General features: G+C 35.8%; 1 protein-coding gene across 1 annotated transcript in view; it reads left to right on the top strand.

Moving 5' to 3' along the window:
* The window catches only part of LOC122810714 (zinc-binding protein A33-like), a 101,754-nt gene that overhangs the window by 54,459 nt on the left and 19,701 nt on the right, over window positions 1-27,594 (top strand). The gene's annotated exons all lie outside the window — the stretch shown is intronic.

Below are 27,594 nucleotides of genomic sequence, written 5' to 3'. Positions count from 1 at the left end.
ACTGCCTCTTGACGAAGCCGTAGACTTCTTCAACTCTACATTCCTTTCTATCCTAAACTCCCTAGCTCCAACAAGAACCAAAAGGGTTAAAGCCAAAACAGCACCCTGGCTTACAAAATCTACCAAGAAAATTATGCAACAAAGAGACAAATCTTGGAAAATCTATCTCCATCACAAACAGCCAGAACTGTTACTAAAATACAAACGGCTCCAAAACCTAGACAAAAAACAAGTTATTAAAGATAAAATATCCTACTACAACCACCTACAAATAAACCATACAAAAAACCCCAAACAACTTTGGAACTCTATAAACACCCTTCTCAAGCCTGGTACCACAAAAAAACATTGTCCCGATACCAGCAAATCTGACCTAGAAATTGCCAAACTATTCAATACCTTCTTCACCTCCTCCATTGCTGAGTTAACCAAAACCTTCCCAAAAAACATCCCCCGACCAACCTCCTCCCAAGCTTCCACCCCATCTCCTCCCACTCCCCATATTTTCGAACTTAAACCAGTATCCACCAACCTCATAAAGAAATTTCTCTACAAACTTAAATCTTGCACCAATGCTCCTGACAACATTCCCTCCTCCTTCTTAAAAATTGCCTCTGACAGTGTTGCTCTCCCTATCAGCATCCTGATCAATAGATCACTTCTTGAGTCATATGTGCCAAAACAATGGCGTTCTGCTTTTATTCTCCCTCTCCACAAAGGTGGCAAACACTGTAACTTCCGCCCCATAGCCATCCTCTCTCCCATCTCCAAACTTCTTGAAAAATGCATTCACATACAGCTCTTGCCATTTCTAACCGAACATCAACTGCTCTCTCCTACCCAACATGGCTTCCGCCCAGGACACAATACCAACACAGCCCTTCTTTCCCTTTTACACTCTTATCAATTCGGCCCAAGATTCTGGTAACTTAGTTTCATCTGTTCTATTAGATCTATCTAAAGCCTTTGATACCATCTCACACACCCATCTACTTAACCATCTATCTAACCTTAACATCTCCCCTAAAACTCTTTCCTGGTTCTCCAGTTATCTTTCTGACAGGTCCCAAGCTGTGAAATGAGGCAAATCCTCTTCCACATTCCTTCCAACACCCACAGGAGTTCCCCAAGGTTCCATTCTTGGCCCTCTGCTATTCAACATCTTTATTAATGATTTCCACAAAGCCATTCCCTTCACCAAAATTGTCCAATATGCAGATGACTCCACTCTCATCTGCTATGCCTCCAATCAAACTGAACTCAAGACTCTAACTTAATCTGCCTTCTCAACCACTGAAAAATGGATGCACCAAAACCACCTCTCACTAAACGCCAACAAAACTAAAATCCTCCTATTTACACCCTCAAAATCCACCCACATTGACAAAAACTCATTCCAAATTACCAGCCTCAACAACTCTGTCATTGATATTGTTCCCCCCATCAAACTCTTGGGAATCACCATTGCTGAAAACCTAAAATTAAATACCCACATCCAACACAACATCAAGAAAACCCACATAAAACTCGGCCTACTCTACAGGAATAATCACTTCCTCTCTCCCTCTACTAGACTGACCCTAGCCACAACTTACCTTCTCCCATCCCTTCTTTATGATGCTCCTCTGCTTACTAATCTATCTTCCACCCTTACCTCCAGACTAGAAATATGCTACAACAAAATCTCCAGATTTGCCACTAAAGCTAAAGCCTCCACCCACCACTTCTCCTCCCTACTAACTATAAACTGGCTAGAACTCCCCAATCAACTAGACTTCCTCCAATTAGTCTCAGCCCACAAATTACTATTTCAACCCACCAGTTGCCCTGCTTTATCTAATATCCTCCAACCTTATAGCCCTCCAAGACCCCTTAGATCCACTCACCAAAACCTCATCTCCATCTACAAACCAAAGCGTCCTGCTGGTCAGCTTCTACTCTCCTTCACCCTAGCTAAAAATGGAATGCCCTGCCCTCCACTCTGAGAGCTTGTGACAACCTAAACACCTTCAAAAGACTATTACACTCCTACCTGCTTCTTCACAGAAAATGTAACTACACTCCACACACCATACCTCCCAACCTCCCCCCTTCCTTCTCTCCTGGCTAACCTCCTTTCCCTTCAAACCTCTCTCTTATATTCTGACTATAAGTTATAACCAATCTCCTCCCAGCCACTCACTCTATGTCTCTCTTCCTCTCCTTCATAACTACTTGTAATCTTCTTAACTATTTAGTATTGGATTCCTCCTCTTTCTACTACCCATCCTGCTATAAAACTTTTTTACAACTACATACTGTATGCAATGTAAAAGAATCTTTCTTTTGTTATTTCAACTTGATAAGTAACTTAGCAATGTGAAAAATTCTATATGTTATGTAACTTATGCGAATCTTTGCAGCTTAACAATGTAAACATGATTTGTAACTTGTTATCTGGAGCTTTTCTCCCTGGGCCTTCACTGAAAATGGACTCTCGAGTCCAGTGGACCTCCCTGGTCACCAAACTGGAATAAATAAATAAATAAATAAATAAATAAATAAATAAAATAAAATTAGGCAATATGAGGCAGAGCATAGTTGGAGTTTTTTTAGTCTGTCCATGTAGGGCAAATGTTTAAGGGCTAGGATCCTTTGTGAGGTACTTTTGTGGTCTCTCCAGTTGTTGCAGGTGTTTAGTGAGGTACATGCCAAATGGAGCATTGTACTCAATGATTGGCCTAATGAGGGAAGAGTAGAGGGAGACAATGACCTCTTTTTTACTGGATGCAAACCCCTTAGTAATGAGGTAATTAGTAATATGAGTCACGTTCTTTGGTTTCTTTGTTTTGTTGAATGCTGACAGTGTATTTATTATTTAGGTTTAAAAAAAATTCGACAGCATGAAGTCTAAACATTTAATAATAATCTAACCATGACTACATTTTTAATTTAACTTGTTTTTTGCTGGTACACAAGTTTGAAATGCACTGTGTTTGGACTACAACAATTTCTCTGGCACGTACTGCTGATGGGTAAAGCTATGAGCTATTAATGAGTTGTTTCCTGTAGTACAGTGCTTGATTCCCTCAGCCTTCATTTGTCTTTGGTGTAATACTAAGTCGCTTTACCAGACAGTACTCCTGGGCTGCTGCTGAAAAAGGACACTTGTGTCCAGTGGGCTGTTCCTGGCTGTTAACAAATGCATTATACATTTGTCTTTTAAATTTTTTGCACACTTCACATAACTGCTAATTAGTGCCTCACTATATGCTATTTGACTGTGAATTCCTGTGGATTGCCAGATACATTTTAAATACATGGGAGTTTCAAGGTAAATGTGACTTACTGTTGCTTATGCTAAGTCTGGTTTCAGTTTTGTTTAGGAAATGCTTGTTAGTGTTTTTGTTGTCAAATCTGAAGTAAGTTTTAAATGAAACCCTTATCTCTGACTAGTGCAAAACAAGTATAACTTGCTGTTCTGGAATTTGTGCTGTGAGACTCTTTTTATTTTTACTGAGGCATAGACTTCTGCACCATTCTCTCACGTTGTTCTATTGTTAGCAACCAACTTGATTTGCTACACTAAAGCATACTAACACATTTGAATCACAGTCCTTGAACATGACAAATTTATTTTTTCCTTGTGTTGTGCATATTGCCCAGCTATGTAGAAGATGTAAATATGCTATTAGACTGTGGCATTTGTCATTTTTTTCATAGGGATATATATGGAAATGTTCAATTATGCTTACAATGGTTTATGGCTGAATTGTTACCAAGCATTCTATATTTTTCTGCTTTTTTTCTGTCTTCAGATGTCCATGTGCCCACCAACTAGCAACTGTTCCCCTACTATGGCCCAGCAAGTAAGGAATCCTATGTCTCCCTCTAGTAGTGCTGCTTTCCCCATAAGATAGTGTGCCTTCCTGTCTCAAACAGAAGAATGTACTCAAGTGTGCCACCCCATAAGAAGAATGTGTTGGGGGGGTGGAGCCTAGATGGCCAACTGAGAGGAGTGAATTTTGAGAGCTCCATAAACTAGTATAATAATATAGGAACAATTTATTGTTTTCAAGTTTAAAATGTCAGAAATCTATAGATAAACTACTAAACTACATATATATCAATTTTGGTGGAGATATACAAACATTTCCTGACAAGTAATACCATAAAACAAAACAGGGTGAACCAGGAATCCAGGACGCCAGTGAACTTGTCAAACACACTCCATCTTTATTAAACAAGTAACTTGGAGATATGTTGAATCACCGAATATGAACAACTCAAGGAATTCTCATCTAGATGCTGCTTTGAAAAAAGAACTGCAATTGATGACATCTACCTTACAGGAACTATCTTTGAAGATGGATAGCTTTAAAAATGACTTAGAAAACCTCAAATTAAATTCTCAAAAACAGAATGATACTTTTAAGGAACTATTACAGCAACACCATACAAAAATAACAAATATAGAGACTTCTCTAAATGACATTGAAGGGACACTCAAAGAAGAAGAATTCCAAAAAGAATTTCTGCTTAAACAGAATACATGGCTGCTTAACAAAATAGATGACTTAGAAAACATTGAAAGGAGAAACAACATAAGGATCTTTGGTCTGCCTGAAAAATCTGAAGGAGAAGGCATTATTTCATTCTTAACAACCTGGATGCCTGAATTTCTAGACTTGAAAGAGGGACTTTCATTTGGAATTGAAAGGGTGCATAGAGCACTGAGGAAACCTGCTTCTAACTCAACAAATACTCCACCTAGATCCATAGTTATACAATTTATTTCATTTCTGGACAAGGAACTAATATTAAAATCTGCTTGGAGAAAATCACCCTTAAAATACAATCAAAGTCTGATAAGGTTTGACAATGATTATTCTTCCAGAATACTAGAACAAAGGGAAAAAAGTATGGCCAATAATAAAACTGTAGAAACAAAACAACATTAAAGCACAGCTGGCCTTTCCAGCCAAGATAAAAATATTTTTTGCCAATGAGATGAGAAACTTTAATGACTTAGAAGAAGCTACTATATTCATCAAAAATACAACACAATGTCTATCCCAGAAGAAATGGAATGGATGCTCTTAAAATGATAAAAGAAACAAATCCTTGGACTGATGCTAGAAGGAAGAAACAAAAAAAACTGATTCCAAGATTGTTGTCCCAAAAAATAACTCTTACAACTACATCTGTCAAAGTATCAACTGATATGGTACATCACTTGTCATCTGTTTTTATTTTAAAAAAGGAGGGATTCTTAAACAACTGAGAAACAGTAATGATTTATTCAGAATGTTCAAAGAGTCCAATAATTCTTCACAAACAAAGGTAGGTCAAGATGGGTTACTATTTACATTATATATAAGCCAAACAAAGTAACATATAATACAAACATAGAAGTTTCTATTTCCCTGCTTGAGCTCAATGAATATTTATCTTGTTATTTTTTTATTGATTTTACTTATAATAATCTAAGTAATTAATTAATTAATTCAACAAGGTACCATTCATCTGAGTTCAGACTCAAATGTAACAAATTAACATCATATATAATAGCAGTAACAGTACAGTGTTTTGAAAAAAAAATGCTGTAATGGAGACTAATGCCCTCTTCAGTTAAAGTATGATTTAGAAATGTCATGTATATCCCAGTTAAATAATAGTAGCAAGCTCTTAGTGAAAATGTCATCATTATTCTGTCTAAATATAGTTAATATCATTTATGGCAGGTATCACAGCTATGAGTGCTGTTTAATCAATCCTGATATGGTGTGCATGGATGCAGCTGTATCTGGCAGCTAGTACAAATTCATTATTATTCTGTCTAAACAGTTAATATCAATTATGGCAGGTATCATAGATTTGAGTGCTGTTTGATCAATCCTGATATGGTGTGTGTGGATGCAGCCATGTCTGGCAGCTAGTACAAATGTCATTATTATTCTATCTAAACATAATTAATATCAATTATGACAGATATCATAGCTTCGAGTGCTGTTTGATTAAGCCTGACATGGTGTGTATGGATGCAGCTGTGTCTGGCAGCTGTTATATGTTGCCATTTTCTTTTCCAGGAAGATGTGGGTTGCATCTTGTGATTGAGGTTTACTGATGCTTGTGTATTAGGAAGAGACATTTATTGTTTTAGCCTGGAGCTAGGGGAGGGGGGTGGATAGAACTGTGATTTGGGATATTTTGGCAGAGAATGGTTTGTTTGCATGTCTGTTGAGTGAAAGGTGGAAGGGGTGGAGGTGTGTGTTTCTTGTTGTGGCGGCTTGTTGGGAGTTTTTTTTTTTCTATCTGTTTACTCTCTGTTCTTTTCCTGGATGCTGCCTCACTGAAAGGGAAGAAATTTAGGCTCGAAGTTGCAGTGAAGTGAAGCTTTACTTCAGATGCATCCTGAGCCTCTGGTATGCAGTACACAGACACGCTAACAGAAACAGATGCTTCCAGGTTGCTATGGTAATGGAGACAGAGTGACGATAATGCTTAATGGCTCTGAGGAGTCTCCAAGATGATTCTCAGCAATGACGTTTTTTGTTTAAAATATATATATAATAAAAGGGCTGTTTTAAAGCACATGTACACATATTAATGGTCTCCCAACACTTTGTTTAGCTAATTAAGTTGATTCTTGATTAAAAATAAATAAATAAATAATAATAAGCACAATTTTATATTTAAAATGTATTTTGGTCCAAACACATTAAGGACTTACATAAGAGTGGAAGTCTGAGTTATTGTGAAAGACTAAGAGCACTTGCTTTTGTGCAGTACCTTTGGCAGTGGTCTGGGAGGTGAGCTTGCTCAGATGTGTTGGGCATATGGGGATAGCTGATTCTAGGGGTGTTTGGGGTTGCCTGGAAGTGCTAGAGAGTCATCAGATTTCCTTTGTGGAAATATCTGTGGGAATGGAAGGTGTGTTGAGTGGTTCACTGGCAGAGTGGCCACTGCATGGAACAGGCTGGTAAAATGGAACAGGACAAATATTGGTTTGGACATTTTAAGAACAGCTTGGAAACACACCACATGAACCAGTGAATGGTATTCTGGCAAAACTGGATGGGCATTGTTGCCCGTGCTTGAAGTACTGATATGTATGTATGTAAGGATGGAACTATACTTATAATAAATAAAAAACTAGAAGGGTCTCATAATTAAAAAACTATGGACTGTATAAACATGCTTGGAAGGAGCTAATAATAAGAATAAACATTTCAGCTTGTGGTCTCTCATATAACTAAGCAACAGCCAAAGGAAAAAAAAACACACATACACACAAGTTATGTAATGTATGATTTTAGTAAATCTAGACATAAAATATATAATAGTCATATAAGATGAAGCAGTCTGCTGAATTTAGATATTAAAGACAGGATTTAATAACATGGGCTTGTGTATAATAACACCACTGTCTTAACTTGTCATAAATGACATACACTACATTGAACATCAAGGGGAAGCATGATGATTTTCTTATATAAGAAAATATGCATAACAACTCATGTAATTGCTTTAACTTGAATTGTAGTTTTTGTAACCCATCTTGACCATATATAATACTTAAATGGTTACCAAGGTAACTAATGTTTTATACATGACATCAAACTGACAAAGGTGTTCCAGAGAAACAATAGAAGCCTGGACATGAAATGTCACAGAATGTAACAATCGTATTCTAAACAAATAGTATTAAATTGACAATAGACACTTAGTTTAATAACATGGGCTTGAGTATAATAACACTACTGTTTTAACTTGTCATAAATGACATACACTATATTGAACATCAAGGGGAAGCATGATGATTTTCTCATATAAGTAAATGTGCATAACAAGTCATATAATTTCTTTAACTTGAATTTAGGTTTTGTGACACATCTTGACCATTTATAATATTTAAGCTGTTACCAAGGTAACTAATGTTTTATACATGACATCAAAATGACAAAATTGTTCAAGGGAAACAATAGAAGCCTGAACTAGGATTGTCACAGAATATAACAATCACATTCTGAACAAATAGTATTAAATTGACAATAATCACTCAGTTTAACCTTTGCTGATTATACAAAACAGAATGTTGCCATTTAAATCTAAAAACTTTCAGTATATGCCATAAAATGGCAATTTATGAATATGGAAAGGGAACTTGTAATCATTAATCACAATAAGTGAATTTGTTGTTTTTAACCTATAATTTCACTCATTTTGTAATAAGAAATGACAGATATGAAAATCATTATGTGTAGGAAATGTGTGTGTGTGTGGGGGGGAGGGATGCACTGATAATTACAATGCACTAACTTTCACCAATGTTTACATAAAACAAATTTGATGCTTTAAGTAAGTTAGCAACAAACAAAGTGATTACTTAAATACTGGCAAACAATGAAATATAACATCTGATATATCTAGTAAAATACATTGTATTATAAACATTAGGTATAAATATTATTACTATCAGTAAGGGTGAATATGTTAAATAACTGTCTGCTATAATCTTTTACTGAGGTTTTATATATGATACATCCTACTTTACTATGATTAAATTGCTTGTCATCTATCTTTCATGTAAATATTAATTGCTTATACAATAAGTAGACATTTATATTGTATTAGATTTCTGTCTAATCTACAACAGTACTATATCTGTTCAAAATAATATAAATATTGCTTATTCCTATTACAAATATTCTCCATATGATAATTCAATTTATGGAGCTCAGATGTTCTGGATTGTCAAGGTATGAGTGATAATCTGATGGACTTAGGTTTATCCATCAGATCAGGAATGATTTTCATTCCATGGCTAGTGTGGATCTTAGTTTTGTTAACATTCATTAATTTAAATTTATTTCACAAAAACATTTTTAGTATGCCTGACCAAAACATTACTTTACTGGTAAACACTCAAATTATAAAACTGATAATTTCCTTTAAAAGCTCAAACATATACTTTATAGTTATCAGAGGAAAGTGAATAATAGTCACAATAAAACAAAAAATACATAGTCTAAATAAACTAAGATAGATTTAACTTTATTATCTTTAAATACCAATGGCTTAAACAATCCTAGCAAGAGATCAGATCTACTGGAATATTTAAATCTGAACAAAGCACATATTGTTTTCCTTCAAAAGAAATGACAATTACAAATGGAATCCTAAGGAATATATGAAATTGGCACAATCCACTTATAAGACAAAGACAAAAGGGGTAACAATTTTATGGAAAATAAATGCGATTAACCCAGAAATCATTTATAAGTATGAAGATAAAGAAGGTCTTATGTCATTAGTAATAGTTAAATATAATAAGAGAATATGGACCCTAACCAATCTGTACTGGTTGCCAGGCATTGGATTAGGAACTGTTAAAAACACTTGGATTTCATTTCCAATAATTATAAAGGCAACTTAATATTAGGAGGAGATTTTAACTGTATATTTGATATTTCTGAAACTACAAATAAAAGACACTGCGTAATCTGCTGTATCAAAAGCTTTAAATAAGTGGGTAAAATAATTTTATCTTGTAGATACTTTCAAATTTAAAGAAGATAAATCTTTGTTGTTTTACCATCAACATCACAGATTTGGTACCCAAACTAGAATAGATAAAATATTTGCTGCCCATAATTTGCACTCTAAAATCATTAATTTCTCAATCACTCCCTGCCCCTTTTCAGACCACAATTCGTTGATATTAAAACTTCAAAATGGGTACAAACCATTAGTCTTTAACTCCAGAATTCCAGCATATATAACTAAAACTAAAGAGTTCAAACTCTGGTTATTATCTGAATTACAGTTCTTCTTAGATATTAATTACATCACAGAGATAAATAAAATAATGATATGGGACTCATTAAAAGCTTACATACATGGTAAAATCAGAGAATGGGATTCTGAATTATTAGATCTACAATCCAAATTTTTGTCAGTAAAAGTTGAAAAAAATCAAAATCATTTGGAGATGAAAAAGAAAGTAGAAGTATTAAACAATAAATGCAATGACATTCTAACACATAAAACTAGTTTAGCTTTAGAAAAACTAAAAATTAATACTTTGGCCACTTCTCCCAAATATCTACATAATTTATCCACAAGAATCAAAACACAGTCAAAAACTAATAGCATTAAAAGCATCTTCCATGAAAAGAAAGGGAAAATGTCTCAGATATAGGTGACATTCTTGATGCCTGTAGAAATCACCATATGGAACAATTCCAAAAAGAATATATATATATCAATCAATTAAATCTAGATGAAAAATGTTCTAATATAAAAAAAAACAGAAAAATTAAAACTAGATCTGCAAGCACCCATATCCTACAAAGAAATTACAGATACAATAAAAGAGGGTAAAAATAATAAAGTTCCAGGTATAGATGGCATAATTATGGAAATATATAAACTTTTTCCTTCAAAGATATTATCCCTCTTCCATAAAACTCTATTAGAACTTCAGTCACAAGCTTTAATGCCACCCTCTTGGAGATGTTCCTTAATCACACCAATCCTAAAGGAAAACAAATCCCCAAACCTCTGTGCCTCATATAGACCTATATCATTATTAAATAATGACTATAAGATATTTATGACAATATTAACTAACAGAATGAAAATACCACAATCCAAAATAATACATAATGATCGAATTGGATTTATATATCATAGACACACACACATGACAATATTAAAAGAATAATTTCTCTTATAGATTATATTAATAAAGAAAATAAAGAAACACTCATAATTGGCTTAGATATAGAGAAAGCTTTTGATTCCCTAAATTCGGACTATTTATTCAAAATTCTGGTGTTATTTGAATTTCCTCCTTCCTTTGTTCATCTACTAAAGAATGTATATATATATTTATATATACACACACACACACACACACACACACACACACACACACACACACACACACACACACACACACATAATTTAGTGTATGTTAAGCTAAGTTCTTTCACCTCTGGATGTATATATATATATATACAAGGGGTACTAAACAAGGATGTCCCATGTCACAGATTCTATTTGCTTTGGCTATTGAAATATTGGCAGATTCAATACGCAACAATACAAAAATCAAAGGAGTAGATGTTTATGAACAATACAATTTTAAAGTAATGCTATTTGCTGATGGCATATTATTAACATTATCCAATGCAAAATAGACATTAGAAGACTTAGATATTTTAATTGACACATTTTACAGGACTTCAGGACTCCATTTCAATAAATCAAAATCAAAATTGTTATTTTTAAATAAAAGAGAATTACAGAAGAAGGGGAATCACATTATAGGGAATCAAGAATCTACCTTAAAATATCTAGGAAGTGAGATATGCAAGGATAATAATGAATTAGTCTCAAAAACTACAATAATATCATCAGTACAATTAAAATCTCTGTGGAAAAGTGGAACAAAATAATATTAACATTTGAAGATAGACTACAGTTAATAAAAATGGCTTTACTAACCAAGATTCTATATATAGCTTTGGCAATACAAATGTTACCAGAAAGGAATATACTCAAAGAAATAAACTAATGCCTAATAAAATGTTTATGGTTTCCCAAAAGAAAGAGAATAGCTTTAATACATCATATCAGACCATGGAAAGAGGGATGATTAAACTTTTCTGATATAGAAACATATATAAAAGCATCAATATCTAAAACAATCTTAGATTGGATAAGTCAAAATTAATCTGCAAATTGGAAAGAATTACTGATTGTAATATCAATAAATTAATTTGATTTACAAAAAAATTCAAATAGATAAAAACAATTTGCATGGCACATATTATGCATTAATATGCAATATAACATAACTAAGGCCACTAAAACTCATATAATTAATTATTACATTGACTCATTTTGGAAAATTATTAATGCAAATATAGATTTAAAAATCTGGTTTGATCGTTTAACACCATTCATAGTTACAAAGTGCTATCCACATAAAATATGCAGAGAAATAATTAATTACTGGGAACAGAAAGGATTTATTTGTTGGTTTCAATGTATCAAAGAACTAAAAGTTCTGGATATGCAAACAATAGAAAAAACATACAAAATTCCACAAGATTGGCTAACTATGCAAAGCATTCTAATGTGTTTGCAAGATTTGTACAGAATAATTAGTAATTCTTCATTTAAAGAAATACCTAAACTTACAAAATACCTATATGAAATCATATATAATGAAATAGTATTTTAAAATTTTACAAGATATTGATAAATTATAAAAAAACACCCAAATCCTCATATTGGAATTATATAACAAAAAGGACACTCATTACAGCTAACTGAAGAAATTAAATCAAATATTTTATTATCAATAAAACATACATCCTTTACACAATGCTGGAAAGTTTCTAATTAGAAATGCTTGCACAGAGCATTCTTAACTCTAAAGTTAATTCTTCCACAAAGGGAATATGTTGGAGGTGTGAGCAAATACACAATGCAGATTGGAATCACATTTTTTGACTGTGTTAAAATTAAGCCATTTTGGAATGGTATTAAAAACTTTTACAAGCTTTATGTAATGCACCATTTAACTTATTTAAATCTCTAGTATTATTACATGTGTACAAAGGTCCTCATTTGAATGAGTCAAATATGTATCTCGTATGGACAATACTTGCAATCTCAAGGAAGTGTATAACAAGAAGATGGAATACAAACACAATACCAACTTTGGAAGACTTCTACAGCCTACTAAAGACCACAACATTGTTGGAAATTAAAATTAAAGAATTAAGGATTCATCCTAAGCCATTTATTAACAATCCATGGAAAAAAGTCTTATCATTGATTGACACTTTACAATAACTGAACAGATACACTCTGATAACTGGATTGTTATACCTATAAAGTAATTGTAAAAATTGAGCTCTGTTATAGTGTCAGGCTGATGTAAATAGTGTACATAGTTATTAAGATGTTATATACAAATACTATGGAATTTGTTCAACTGTATTTGAAAAATAAAAAAAAAATTAAAGAAAAAAGAAGAATGTGCTCACACTTATTATGCTTGTTAAAGATGTGAGATGAGCGGGAAAGAGACAGGAAGCATCATCTCATGCTAAATATAGGAGCTGAACAGGTGAGGAGCACTTTGAATGGGGATACGTTTTTTTTTAAGAAGCATTTCTTTAATTTTTTTTTTTTTTTAGTATTCTGGTGACTGATCACTCAATGAACACAAAATTTCACAGGGGCACATGATCCTGTGTGCCCCTGTGTAGCATCACCAGTGCACTGGGCAACTCCAGCTATAGATATTTCCAGTAATCAATCCAAGAAGACAGCAGGGCAGGCACAACCACTGAAAGGTCAGTTGGAGGAAGGAGATGTTGATGCAAGAGATATTCTGTAGATGGAAATAGGATGGAATAGCAAGCCTTTAAGACAATTGGCATCTTTACACCATCTTCAGTCACCAGTCTGTGAAACATATAACACAAAACATGGACTAAGCAGGAAAGAGACTGTGTGTGTGCTTGGAATGCTGAAGTCCATACTCAGGTGGCTGGACACATTCAGGGGTATTTTGTAGGTATACACCCAAGAAAGCATGTAAGATGTTCACTGTGTGTATAGTTCTGCACATCATGTAAACAGGTGAGCATGGCAGCCTTAGATTTTAGTGTGTAGGAAGCCCATCCCACGAGTCTTGCTTAGCAGAGTAGAAACAGCACCAGGACATACTGCTAGATGGCATTTAGCAACCAGAGAACACCAGTGTAAGGGACATAAATGATCGTGTTATCCCTGTGCAAATAGTAAGGCAATATTTGGTACAAACATGAGCCATTGCATGATGTGGGTACTACAAGTATACTGAAAATGTGATGTTCCCACCAGTAGTTGTCATGACATAATCAACCAAGGGTAACTGATATGTGCATGCCCTGATAATTTATGGCATCAGGCACTACCATTTGTTAAAAACATAAAATTTTCTTGCCATAGGCATGATAATCATCATCTGTGCAGGATTCAGGTTATACACAGGATACGTCAGCACAGACAAAGACATATAGATTCAGGTTTGCATTGCATGCCATCATGTTGAAATATATTATCAGGTGCAAATGGTCATGGCAAAACTTGGATGTAAAATGTGCATAAATGACTCATCTTGAATCTTGAGTGTCCACAGAGAGGACATCTTCACCATTGAAGGCATGTGGACTAATACTAGTGGCCACAACAGGGTTACAAACAGTAGTTTGTATTATTGATGTGCATGATGAAGCCCCATTGCCAGATGTTCAACCACAGCATAGTGTGCTTTGATCTGACTTTGAAGTAATGGCCTTCTTTTGGTCTGTCAGTTACCTTTGAGGATTAAGGAGCTGTTAACAACAGTGTCCTGTGGTCCACTGGTGCAAGGTTTGATTCCTTCAGCCTCCGTTGCCTAACTGTGACTGAACAAATCACTTAACCAGACACTGCTCCTGGGCTAAGTCTGAAAAACTTCCATGGAGATCAGTGCTCTGTCCCGGAAAACAAACAAATAAATAAATAAACAGTATAACTGCTAATTGCTGACACATGCCAGTGCTGTTACTTGTCTCTGTTAGCATCTAAGTGCCTGTGTATAGCTAGTAATCACTTGCATGCAGGCAGAATTCAGCTCTTTTTTTTACCAACTATAGGCTCAGAATTGCATCTTTCAGCACCACCATGCAAAGTGACCAGGATATGTGATACAATGTGAAGGGCCCTGGTCAGCTATTTGTAGGAGCTGGTAATCCACTGCTGCAAATACTAAAGCATACATATCAGTAAGAGCAAAGCATGCATTTTCTGCACAGTGTGGTGCCCTAGATCAGCACTGTTCCTTGCCCCAGCTGCTACTGACTCTGACTGTCTGACTGCACCATGTTCTTTGAAATGTAACAAACATTTTAAATTATAATTCCTAGATTCCACCACTAGAGACACTAATTGCACATTCCTTCTACACCTCTGTCTCTTCTAAATGCACAGGTTTAGAATGCCTACGTGTTCCATGTGCATCAGTGGTGGTTATTATTGTGTCAAACACATTACTGTTCTGTGTGCCTTGTGTCATGTCCTAGGAGGACAGAGCATTATTTATTTATTTATTTATTTTTATTTATCCTTTTTCACCAGATTAGTCCCACTAGGCTAATTGCCTCTTTTCATGGGGCACCCATGGTGGTATTTATACTACTAGAGGGAATTTGGCCAAGGCATCAGGGAACTTCACCCTACTCTTTTTGATATGTGCCATGAGATCTTTTACATCCACCTGAACTACCACCAGCTCAAGCAGATGGGGCCTTGGTTTAATGTTGCAACCAAAGAATGGCACACTCAGGAGTGCAGTATCCCCAGTTAATCTACCTGGTGTGGGAATAGAACAGTGTTCTGTACCAAAGGTGGGTGTGCTATCTGTTGTGCTACTGACACTGCTAATCCCAATTTGTCCCCACTGGTGAGGGGACACATATACTTCCTTGGCTTCCTGTACTCATTAAGCAATATCAGCTGATGGAGATGGTGTGCCAGCCCTAGATATTGTGGCTACAAAATAAATATGTTGCATTTGCAGCTAAGGTTCAAACTACATAATAAAGTACACATATCAGAATAATGTGGCATTAACAAGTCAGTCACGTAATGTTCTTAATGCTCAGTCTATAAACTGTGACATCTCTGCAGTATGTGCATGACTGTTGTTTCAAATGTTAGAATCACTGAGCACTACCTAAACATAATTCTCAAGTGTACCTCATTACGAAGAAAGTACCTCATTTGGGGTCTTAAAAATGTTATGTTCCTTGAAGTTCCACATTGAAAGGGTCTGTACCACATTCAGTGCTAGGAATGTTTTAAGTGAAATCTATGGTAAATAGAAATGAATCATATGAATTCATTAAAAGATCTTCTTTATAAGTAAAACTAGCATATTTTAACCATCCTATGACCTTCCTAGCTGGAGTTGTTAGTAAGCCATTAGTAGATGTTCCATATTTTGCCCATTTGTTCCACATTATGAGGGCTAGTGTTCCTCATTTTGGAGATGAAAGTTTAAGAGCTATGTACCTAAACATACCATAATATGCATATGTAATACAAGTACATGTTGTATACCTGGCTTTGCATCATCTACTGAGGCTGCAGAGGGGTCCTGTCCTGCAAGACATTTCACATTGTTCTGGCAAATATTTTAGTGTAGACATGCATGGGTACCCTTAACATTTCACAGTGTGAAACTGAATGTTAATGTGGACATCACATAGCTTTGCATAATGGGGAACCTCTGTCAAGTATGCCAGCTCATGGCCTAAATATGAACAAGTCTCTGTTCATACCTTGCACCTCCTTACTCACCCTTCTTCACTCACTTCCTTACTTCAATCAAATTTTCTCCCTCTCTGTCTAAGTATGCCATAACCCTTTTTCTTTTCTCACACTTCATATTGCAGTTCCTGTTTGTACTAACATACCTTTAATTTCTCTAAAAGGGCTAAAATTTCTCTAAATATTAAATTGTTGTCACATAAGTTGTATATATTCTTAAGCAATGTTTTCACATTATGTCTAATTTGGTATAATTGTTTAAACTGTATATTTTTTAATTGTATTATTTTTGAAGATTCTAAAATTATTGTTATTAAAATGTTTTTGTAATACTTTGGAGCTTTTCTTCCAGGGCCTTCATTGATAATGGGCACCTATTCAGTCAGACTTTCCCGGTAATCAAATGTCAATAAATAAATAATAAATAAATAAATGTGTTGTACAGTGATCATAACAAACTGAATGGATTTGATAAAAAGGTATTAACAGCTATTTCTCATGGTGGAAATGTAAGAGGTAGCAATATTAGCTCCCTGGCCCTCTGCTGAACATTTGAAACTCTCTCAGTCAGACCTTCCCAGTAAGCAAATGCTAATAAATAAATAAGTTACAGAGCACATATGCTGACCACTGACACTTTCCAGGATTAAACAGGGTGCATGGTCACATGGAAAGGTTACTGGAGGTGTCATATATTAACTATATGTGTGTGTCACTAGCAAAAATGCCAATACTTGTGGTTTCTACTACTCTTGCAAGAAGTTGAAGTGCTAGGCTTTCAAAGAGAGGAGTTAGCACATAGATAGGGACTGACACATATGTATTTTAATACCTTGACTATATCTGTTTTTAATTATGGTCAATACTTTCATTCAAGTCTGCAGAAAATCCTGTCAGAAATGTGAAAATTAAGGCCGTGATGTGACTGATCACGATACTATCCTCACTGGTCCCTATAGTAGTGCCAAGCAAAATGTGACTGAGTGCTGCTCTTCAGCAGTGGTGCTGAATGCCATGGTTGTTTATCCTTGATCCAGAATCTACAGTATATTTTCAGTCTTGCGATCCCATTTTGAGGGCAGTTATTAACAACAAAATCCACTTAACATTACCTTCTACGGGAAAATATTAATAGGGAATCAGCTTGACACTATCTCAGTCACACCTTTCAAACTGACTCCTGCAGCAAGTAGTATGATTATGTAATAGTGGTAAATACTGGTGGGATTCATCCTTATTTCTCTGCATGCATTTCTTATGTATTTCATTAAATCTATTTAAAAGGGTTTGAAGCTTGAAAGTATGAGCTCCAGTGTCTGTTTGATCATTTCCTAGTTATATTACATTTCAGACATAGCTGGTTGAGTTCACCTGTCTGGAGATACCTGGCTTTTATCCTGCATCCCCAGGAGATGTAGTCCTTTAAAAGCGATTAAGAGATAAAAGCCATAGATGCCATGAAAATGATAATATCTCATAACAAATAATATGGGACATTAAAAGCACTGTATACACATTGGGAAGAACCCCAATATACCAACATTAGCACTGTGATGACTGTGCCCTGGCCCAGCAATCAAGGAGCCTCGATCCTCACCACTAACACCAGGGAGGTCATCTCATAGAAGAGAAAAGGATAATTAATGCACACAGTAAAGAACAATTTCCCTTAAGTGCACACAGAGATCACAGTCAGTCTGGGGCTGGTTGCTCCCTTGCTCACCAGGTCCCCAATAAGACTCCCCACTGGCACAGCTATAGGGTCTAGGTCTCAGTCTAACTGGGCAAGCTAGAACCTCCAGCACCCTCTCGGTCCAACCAGTGCTTTGTGTCCCTGCCAAGTAGCTAACACAACACACACACACACACACACACACACACACACACACACACACACACACACACACACACACACACACACAAACACTTTGAGATAAGTATTTATACAACTTCACAGACACTCCTGGGAAAGGCTGACACAGATTCTCCAGCTGTGCCCCTTTACCCAGACTGTATGGTAGTAATTACTGCCACCACCCAGTTAATAATATCAGCTACTAAAAGGCCCTTAAAAGGGTGTCCGATTATTACTGTGCAATATTATTATCCAGTGGTAGTATGACTAACAGTCAAGGCTTACTTTAGAGTGGCCTATTACAATAACCTCTATAAATATGCAAAGTACTCTAGAGCTTATCTCTACACAAATCAGCCGCAGGTAGAAGGTTTTAAAAATATTTAATAATCAATAATTAAAACACAAGACAAAACTACTACAGCACAGAGATTTCTAAGAGTTCAGAGATGACACAGAAACTTAAAATAATACAGTAGGACAGGTCTGATTTCAAAGAAAAATACCTAATTAATCTTTACTAGCTTAATCTTTACTAGCTTTAACTATTCCTACAAAATATCACAGTGCTAAAATTTACATGTGACCATAAGGCAGAGTGCTGATAAGTTAGATGTCCAAAGTCAAAATGCTTTTTTGGCCTCTTGTGAGAATTAGTATTTAAACATTAGTAACCAACATGTTTCTAAGGCCCTCCCATAATTACATAATTTTTGACACTTACGTTTTCCCAGTACTCATATTGCATCATCTTAACACCTGGTCTGAGTTCTCAGGCCACAAACTGCATTATTTAGCAATCTAACACCTACTCAGAAACTTACAACAATACAAGGCATTTCACATATACATTCTAGCAGAAATTAGAGCAATAAAGCACCTTCCACATCTAAATTCTGGTCATAAACTTTAACCTTAAAACAATGGGCCTGAAACCTTCATCCAGCCGCACTGGAGCCGAATTGTAAAACATTAAAGAGATTCATAAGATCTTTTCAACTTAAAAAGACACATTTGAAATACTTGGCTTGGTTTTCCTTACAGCAGATGGCAATGTTGCAACAATCTTGTAGTTCACATTTTACAGTGTTTTCTTACATTTAAAAACACAAGCGTGTATCTTACATTTATTTATACAGTTGATAGAATTATGTATCAAATTCTATTTGACTAGGCTGGCAGCCTTTGCCCATCTTTCCCCAATCATCACAAGCACATCAACATAATTTTGTGGATCATCAAATTATGCTCAAGCCCTTATATTCAGAAAATTCTGGAGATATCTGTAAAGTATTCCTATTAGAAAAACTAAAATATGAATGAAGGTCATTAACACAACTAAGCAGCTCAAGAATTGTCTTTATTCTTATAAAATGAACATTAATTCATTTTTCATTACTAGATTAATCCTTAAGAGTTGCAGTGGGAACTGTAATGTATTCCAGTATACACAGGCATAAGACAGAGAACAGCATAAACACACATTTGGTGAGGTTATTTTAAAGAACTTAAAGCTCCAGGTCCATATGACCTTACATTACAGCGTTACTAGGTGGCAAGGCATGAAATGCTGGCTGATATTTGTAAGGCATTGAATTAATTCCTTCAGAAAGATCAGATCTCCCCAACACAGAAGCAGTTGTTTAACTGTATAATACTTAAACTATGGAGCCTACCTCAGAATTGTCCTTATATAGACCATAAGCCATATTAACCATTCTTTCATTCATTGTTCAAATACTCACTTAATCTATGTCAGAGTCATAGCAGAGGTGGAAGCTATCCTGATTCAATATGGATTCAAGCTAGAGAAGGCAATCCTAGGCAGGGTAGCTGCTTATCACAGGATCACACACACACACACACACACACACACACACACACACACACACACACACACACACACACACACACACACACACACACACACACACACACACACACACACACACACACACACACACCAACCCATCACAAGATGTGCACATGCATATGCATATAAACACAGGTAGTTCAGAGGAACATCAACTTGCCTGCATAACTCTGGGACATGGTGGAAACTAATGAAAAACCATGCAGACACAGGGGACAGGCTCGTACTGAACAAAAAATATAAATCATGTCTATTGTTGCAGCAAAACTCATGCACATCTTTGGTATATGAAATAATGCCATTAAAGCAGAGTAATAATTAACAAAAAGAACCCAGGACAACAACCTAAATGTATAAAGATTCTTTATTACTATAGTGGGACACTTAGAAGTTCACAACTTTGTTTTAGCAAAAGAATAATGTTCTAAGTTAGAGCATTTATAGGGTTGCCACCTGTTCTTCCTTATGCTGGGTACCCCCTATCTGGGAATCATTGTCCAATGAAAAAATACATGAAACATGGCAAATGTATTGAGGTTTGAAGGCAAAAAGTAACTTTAAGTTTCTACTGGTGTAAAATACATATTTTTTTTACCTGAAACGTTTCACTAAGATGTGAAACAACAAAAGAAACAACTCAGATTCTATATTCATGAGCTTTTATTTTGGCAACAAAGTGAAATCCAGTCCTTTACACTGTTTGTGGGTATGATTTATTCTGTGAAATGTCATGTTTCCATAAAACAATGTAGGAAAATAAATAATCAAGTAATTTAGTCCATATTCCACAGCAGGCTTTTGACAAGATTATTTGTCCATTTTTGTTCTAGTCATTATATATACTTGGATTTATACCTGACTTGATTTCTGTGTTGATACTTTTGTATGAAGGAGGTGAAATAGATATAAAAATAAGGAGAACACATCACATAGAATCCCTATAAAGATAAGCTAAAAGTAAGGGTACCCAGTTTTGCCTTTACAATTTGCCATTGATGACGGTCATTAAATATATTCCATGGGTTAGAGGTCTTTAAATAGGTTGACAAAAGTATAAACTAATGTATTCTAATGTTTAGGTTTATTGTATTTACAAGATGGAGTTATACATTCTCACAGCTGTCTGGTTCGCCCTGAATTGGACTAAAACACAGACTCTAGTCATTACTTATCATGTCCAATGTACTACAGTAGGCATTTACTTTATACTGTCACCAAACTGACACTTATTTAAAAGTCAGATTGTCAGGTACCTTGGACTTGTAAATTCCAACTTCTGAGAAACTTGATCAGAGAATAGCTGCCATATTTAAATACTAAGAAAATTAAAACTCAGTACAGATCAAATCATAGCTATAAAATGATGATACATCTCTTAGTTATAAATTACACAATTTTTTCATTCTGAGTTGAGGGCAATCCTGACAACAGTAATTAATCAGGTTTACTTAGACTTTTAAGAACATTAAGATTAATCAAATGATACACTTGTTCACTGGAGGAGCTGGACAACTTACATTTTCATTATATGTCATAATTTAGAAGACTACTAACAAATATTGCATGTATCATAAAACAGTCATAGTTCTGTAGTTAAGAACAGCTATCCAGTACCATAAGTAATGTGTAGAGTGTTGAGTAAGTACTATGAACACAGACCTTTGTGTTACTCCCCCCCACCCCCGAAGAATTCTATGCTTTGGTCTCTACCTTAGATTTTAGACTCCACTGTTGAATCCTACAGTTCTCCCTTGCAGCAATATGTCTTCAGATGCCACAGGAACTGTAATGAAACTAAATGAAATCAACTGTGTTTTCTCGGCTGAGATGTCCTTCTATTGATAGTCATTTATCAACAAAAACAGCAGGAGTTATAATCAATGTTCATTGCATAACCATGCTGGAGCTTTTTTTTTTTTTTAGTGTGAGCTTTCATAAAAAGCACTGCATCTGTCATTGGTGTGTGTTCTATCCATGAATCCTACTTTTATTTATGTGTTTGTTTGTTTGCTTGTTTATTTATTTTTAGCAGGTATGTGAACTATACTACTGAGACTCCTTTTCAGTCCCAATCTTGTTACAGAGAGGTTAGGTGTAATCTTGATGTCATACATTAATATAGAACTAAGAAAAAAACAAGAGATGATAATGAAACAGTAATGTAATTAGGATAAGATGAGAAGGGCAACTGCCCTGGGTACAAAATGTTAGGGGCACTATTGGCCATCCATCATCCAGTTTGCTCTTCATTGCAATATTGTCTTATTGCATTTGCGGTCAGACCTGACCACTGAAGCACTCTGTGTGTGGTATAAGCTGTAGAAACTGCTTGCTAGATTGCTAGCGTTTAAAAGTAAAAAAAAAAAAAACAATTAATAACTAAAAATTAAGCTGTAAGGAAGTTCTGTAGTTGATTAAGGAAATTTATATCTTTTGAATTAGAGTAACAGCTCTTAAGTTTAGATTTATTTATAAATGCAATGACTTATGTATAAGTCAGTGAATCATTCTGTATGTGCACATAGACCAGAAGTGGTATAGGCAGTAGCCAGACCAAAGGTATGTGCATGTTCTGAATGTGTCATTTAATCCTGGGGAGAAACACTGCCTCTGTGCTGATAATCAACTGCTTCTCCTTGTAATCACATTTTGCAAGTCTGTCTAATAGTTCTATCTGTCTGATAGTTTTGTATATGTATTTGCTGAATCTGCATCTTCCTATCATAAAACAGCTACATTTGCAGTAGGTATGCACTGTCATACCCCTCACTATTTATCTTTTAAAACAGTAAACTAACCAGAACTCTCAAAAAGAATGCATATTTCTCAGCAAAAGCTAGTCTATAAAAATCTTGCAAACCACTGTCACTGGTTTCACACATTTATTAAAAATTGCCTTTAAGATCCCACAATTCTCCATTTCACCCACAGTCCCAAGTAATACAATCTAATAGTCATTCTGGAGATGCTACCTTCTTGTTTCACGTGGAAAAAAAGTAGAATAAACTGCAATCTGGCATACAAAACTACTCTGCTTTATCCTTCTTTGTACAGCTGACTAGAGGACATGCTGAGAACATATCTCTAAGGTGTTACTTACATGATACATTTTATTATCTTAACTTAACCTTTTCTACATCTCCTTAAACATACTGAAAATTTCTGGCCAAGAACTTATCATTTTTCTTCAGTCACGTGAACATTGGCGTGACATCTGTTAATTCTCTCTCCTGCAGTATTACAACCCTGCTTTGTGTAATGTCTCTTCATCTTCTATCAATCTTGTTTTATTCTTCTGTTTTAATTATTACATTTTACTTTCCCCTTCTCCTCTACACTTCCTCAATGTACTAATTCACAGCTTCTTCCTCTAAATGTTCTCCTATCCTAATCAATATTCTTTCCCATCCCACACCATCTTTGTCTTTTTTTTCCAGATGCACCCATATCATAAATATATAGTCAACAACATCTGTGCATATTGTGTAACAAATATTGCAATTTGATGTGCTATTTCTTTAATACAGTATTATTGCTAGTGCTACAGTTTTGCCTAGTTTTCTGATTTTATCTTCAAATATAAATACTTTATGTTAATTAAACCTGTATAAATTTGAACCTAATGGACATTCATCTAACATTGTCTACATATATTGGGTTGCATTCCTCATACTTTTCGTATTTCATAGTGTAATTTTATTCTGGAACTTTTTTTTGTTTTTTTTTCTTTTCAATGAGCTTGTACTATAAATGGGCCACATACAATTTTTTATTCACTTTTCCGGCTGACCTCAACTCTATATTTGTGTTAATCTGCCCCCCAGTTTTTTAGGATGTCACTTTTTTGATGATTTTACTGTTGACAATCTGTTGTTTCATATTCATTGCAAAGTCATATGCTTGCATGTTTCTTACCTCATAGCCTGGGCTTGCATCCATTTTATTTACATGTCTTGCCTCTTCCCAGTCCACAAGCAAATAGTTGTCACGTACATCTGGCAACTCATGTAACTCATGCATGGTACACGGAAGCATGTTAACCTGATTATTTCTTAGGTTGTGGACCTAACTGGTCATCTGTTCCATATTACTGACATCATGAATTACCTGTTAGGTATCAATGAAAAGAATTTCACCCAGTCTTGACACATCTGCTCCTCAGCATAGATAACAACAGGCACATTGGGCTGAAAAATTGGCCTTCTCAATGCCAGCAACATTAGTAAGTTGTATCATCTTAATTTCTGACTTGTTTTCTGCCATCCTGATATAATAATGGTCATGGACTCCTGGCTGAAACAGGATAGTGTCCTCTCTGGTCTCCTGCTTGGTGAATACTTCCTACTGAGGTGCACACACCCTGGATAATGACTAAGACATAGGGTTATAGTACTCATTAAAAAAAACATTTAACTTGTGTCTGCTTTGCACCTCACCAAACCTGGCCCTTCTGACATTACCTTATTTATAGTGAATATAAAGCTACCTTCTTCTTTATTAAAGATCAAAACCTAGTTCTTAATCAAAACCTATTTGTCAACATGTTGGAACATTATCATCCATGGCAACTTTAATGTGAATCTCTTGTGAAATTATAACAAGGAGTAAAGATTACTTTTTCACTGATTTGAATTAATATGGGAATTACAAACATCGTACTTGATTCTATCAGAGCCCCCAGCTAACAAGCAATCACTCTTTTGATTAACTGCATCTTAAATAACAGGCCTGAAAAAAAATCGGTCTCTCTTTGTACTTCGATTGACTTTCATAGATCTGTCCCAGATTATTTATTTTATGTTTGTTTACTGGGAGAGTCCAACTGTGTGGGTAACCCATTTTTCTGTGGAGGCCTGGGGAAAAGCCCCACTAGTTACAGAGAAAACATTGATGATTTATCACTGTGATGCAGTAGAAATTCCCTGAGACTCCAAGAGCAGAATAAGTGTTTTTTTTACATTTATTTCATTGAATTGCACTTCCTAACACTTATAGTTGTGTTATACAGATAATCTACTACATTTGCACTGTTATAAAGCTTTTTTACTGTTTCACACTGCATTCTTGTACTGTTTTATATTGTTTTAACTGTATTTTCATTGCTACGTAGTGTTTCATTATTGTAACTGTATTTGTACTGAATTACTTAACTGTAAACTGCTTTTTTTCATACTGAGAGTTGTATTTTCTGTTTGTGAGTGCTCTATCTGTGCATTTTTCTGGGCATTTTCTGTGTTCTAGTCAAGTAGCATAGTCTGGATACAGGTTTGCTGCATCCAGGCCTGGTTGTTTTGCTTACTGAGTTTCCTGACAGCCATCTTGTGCTGGTAGAGGCCTGCCTTATCTGTTAGTGAGAGTAATAGGGCTACCTAAACTTTTCTAGCATGAGTGATTGGTTGAAAGTGCAGGGGCTAGCAGGATTGGGTAGTAATCTGATCTTCTAGATTCTTCTATTTTTTCTGGTATTTAAACCCTGTGTTTGCAGGGGGTTGTGCTTGATTTTACCAAGCTGAGAAGTGGTAATTCATCACTGTGACATAGCAGAAATTCTCTAAGACTCCAAGAGCAGAATAAAACCAGAAGTCTGTGCTCTTTCCCTCACAAGCCAGTATACCTGGCACTGAGAAGGTTGTCTGAACAAACACCACACCTCAAACATCACCCACACCAACACAACACACACGCACATATACATAGGTTTTAAAAAAAAACATACCTAAACAAAAGAGACTTCCGAAAAAAACATACACAAACTCCACAGTCTGCCACACCACACATAGTCCACACTCCTGTGACTCACAGCCATCAAGGCTTAACCATAAAACCAATATATTAATCATAGGAGATTCCATTGTGGGACACACAGATATGCCCCTCACCAGGCTGGATAAAGAAAAAGTCACTGTAAGTTGTTTGTCAGGTGCAAGAATCCACCACATCACCCATGCACTCAAGTCCCTCAACAAGTGCTGCTACGACTCTGCCATAGTACATGACCTCTCTGAACTATATGAAGAGAGACATGATAGAGCTCACCAAATATATGTTCCAGGCAGGTATGTTACCAGCCTTAAGCAGCATTCTACCTGAATGATGCCTCAATACAAACAAAAAATGATTGACTTTAACAATTGGCTTAGTTTTTGGTGTCATTCTAAGGGGATCCAGTACCTGCCGGCCTGGGTAGATGTGACTGACAGACCATAATGCTTTGCCAGAGATAGCCTGCATCTGTTTTCCTTCGGCTTCAGGCTCCTGGCAAAGGCTTTATGCCTCCTCCATAGTGCCTTTTTTAGGCAATGTCTTAATGTCAAAACTACCAGCATGAGAATCTCATCTAAATGCAATTTAAAGGTCTTGCTGCTGAACACTAGGAGTCTCAACATGAAACTGCACTCATTGCAAGCATTCTTAACTCTGGAAGATGCTGACATTTATGCAGTCACAGAAACCTGGTTCAAAGCTGTGGAGAGCATCCTAGCCTTACCTGGTTACTCATCCTATCATATATACAGACCCCAAACTGAGGGCAGCAAAAGCCAAAGGAGGTGGTGTTTCAATATATATTATACACACCTCCAGAATGGTCAAACAGTATGATGCACAGGAGATGCTCCAGGTGTAGTTAATAGTTGACAAGACCCTATTCAAGTCATAGTTAGCTACAGACCCTCAACGTTAACTCAGGATGCCCACACCTCCTATCTGGACCTTCTCAAATCTATTACGATTCAACCCTATACCCTGCTCCTGGGTGATTTTAACTACCCAACCATTGACTGGAAAAACTACTCAAACCAGAACACAAATGCTCAAAGATTCCTTGACTTCATCAATACCATTGCCTTGGACTACACCCCACAAGAGGTGACAACGTCTTGGACTTGGTACTAACCAATAAAGGAAACCACTGCAGCATCCCCCCAGTGTCATCATCCCTCATAAGATCTGACCACAAAGCAGTCACCTTCAAAGTCACCATCTTGCCTGACCCCCCAGCTAGGGTTGAACAATAAAACTTCCCCAAAGCTGATTACAACCTCCTGAGAGAAGGTCTAAACAGCTTCACAGCCCCTCCCCAACAGAAGGAACTGGCACTAATGTCCAAACCTGCACCAAACTACTATACAACCATTTACATAAATGCATGGATTCAGCAATACCTGATAGTACAAAATTCTCCTCCTCCAGGAAGAGTAAACTTGTCTGCTGGACTTCGGCTATAAATAAACTCTACAACAAAAGGAAAACATTTCTGTCCAGGACCAACAAGGAACAGGTGCCAAACTAGAAGCAATCTCTCCTTGACCTAAACAGGCAAATAAGGTTATTAGTGAAGTCCTCCAAAGCTAACTTTGAGTCCAAATTTGCCATATCTACTAAAGACAATCATAAAGCCTTCTTCATATACATCCATAATCCAAGGAGAAACACCCAAATCTGCTCAGAACTGATGGTCAAGAACACCACGTACACAAATGCTGTGGACATAGCCAACCTTCTG

The sequence above is a fragment of the Protopterus annectens genome, chromosome 9.part0, assembly GCF_019279795.1.
Source record: "Protopterus annectens isolate FY-2018-M chromosome 9.part0, PAN1.0, whole genome shotgun sequence".
NCBI classification, from domain to species: domain Eukaryota; kingdom Metazoa; phylum Chordata; order Ceratodontiformes; family Protopteridae; genus Protopterus; species Protopterus annectens.
This window is presented reverse-complemented; position numbering and strand designations above follow the sequence as displayed.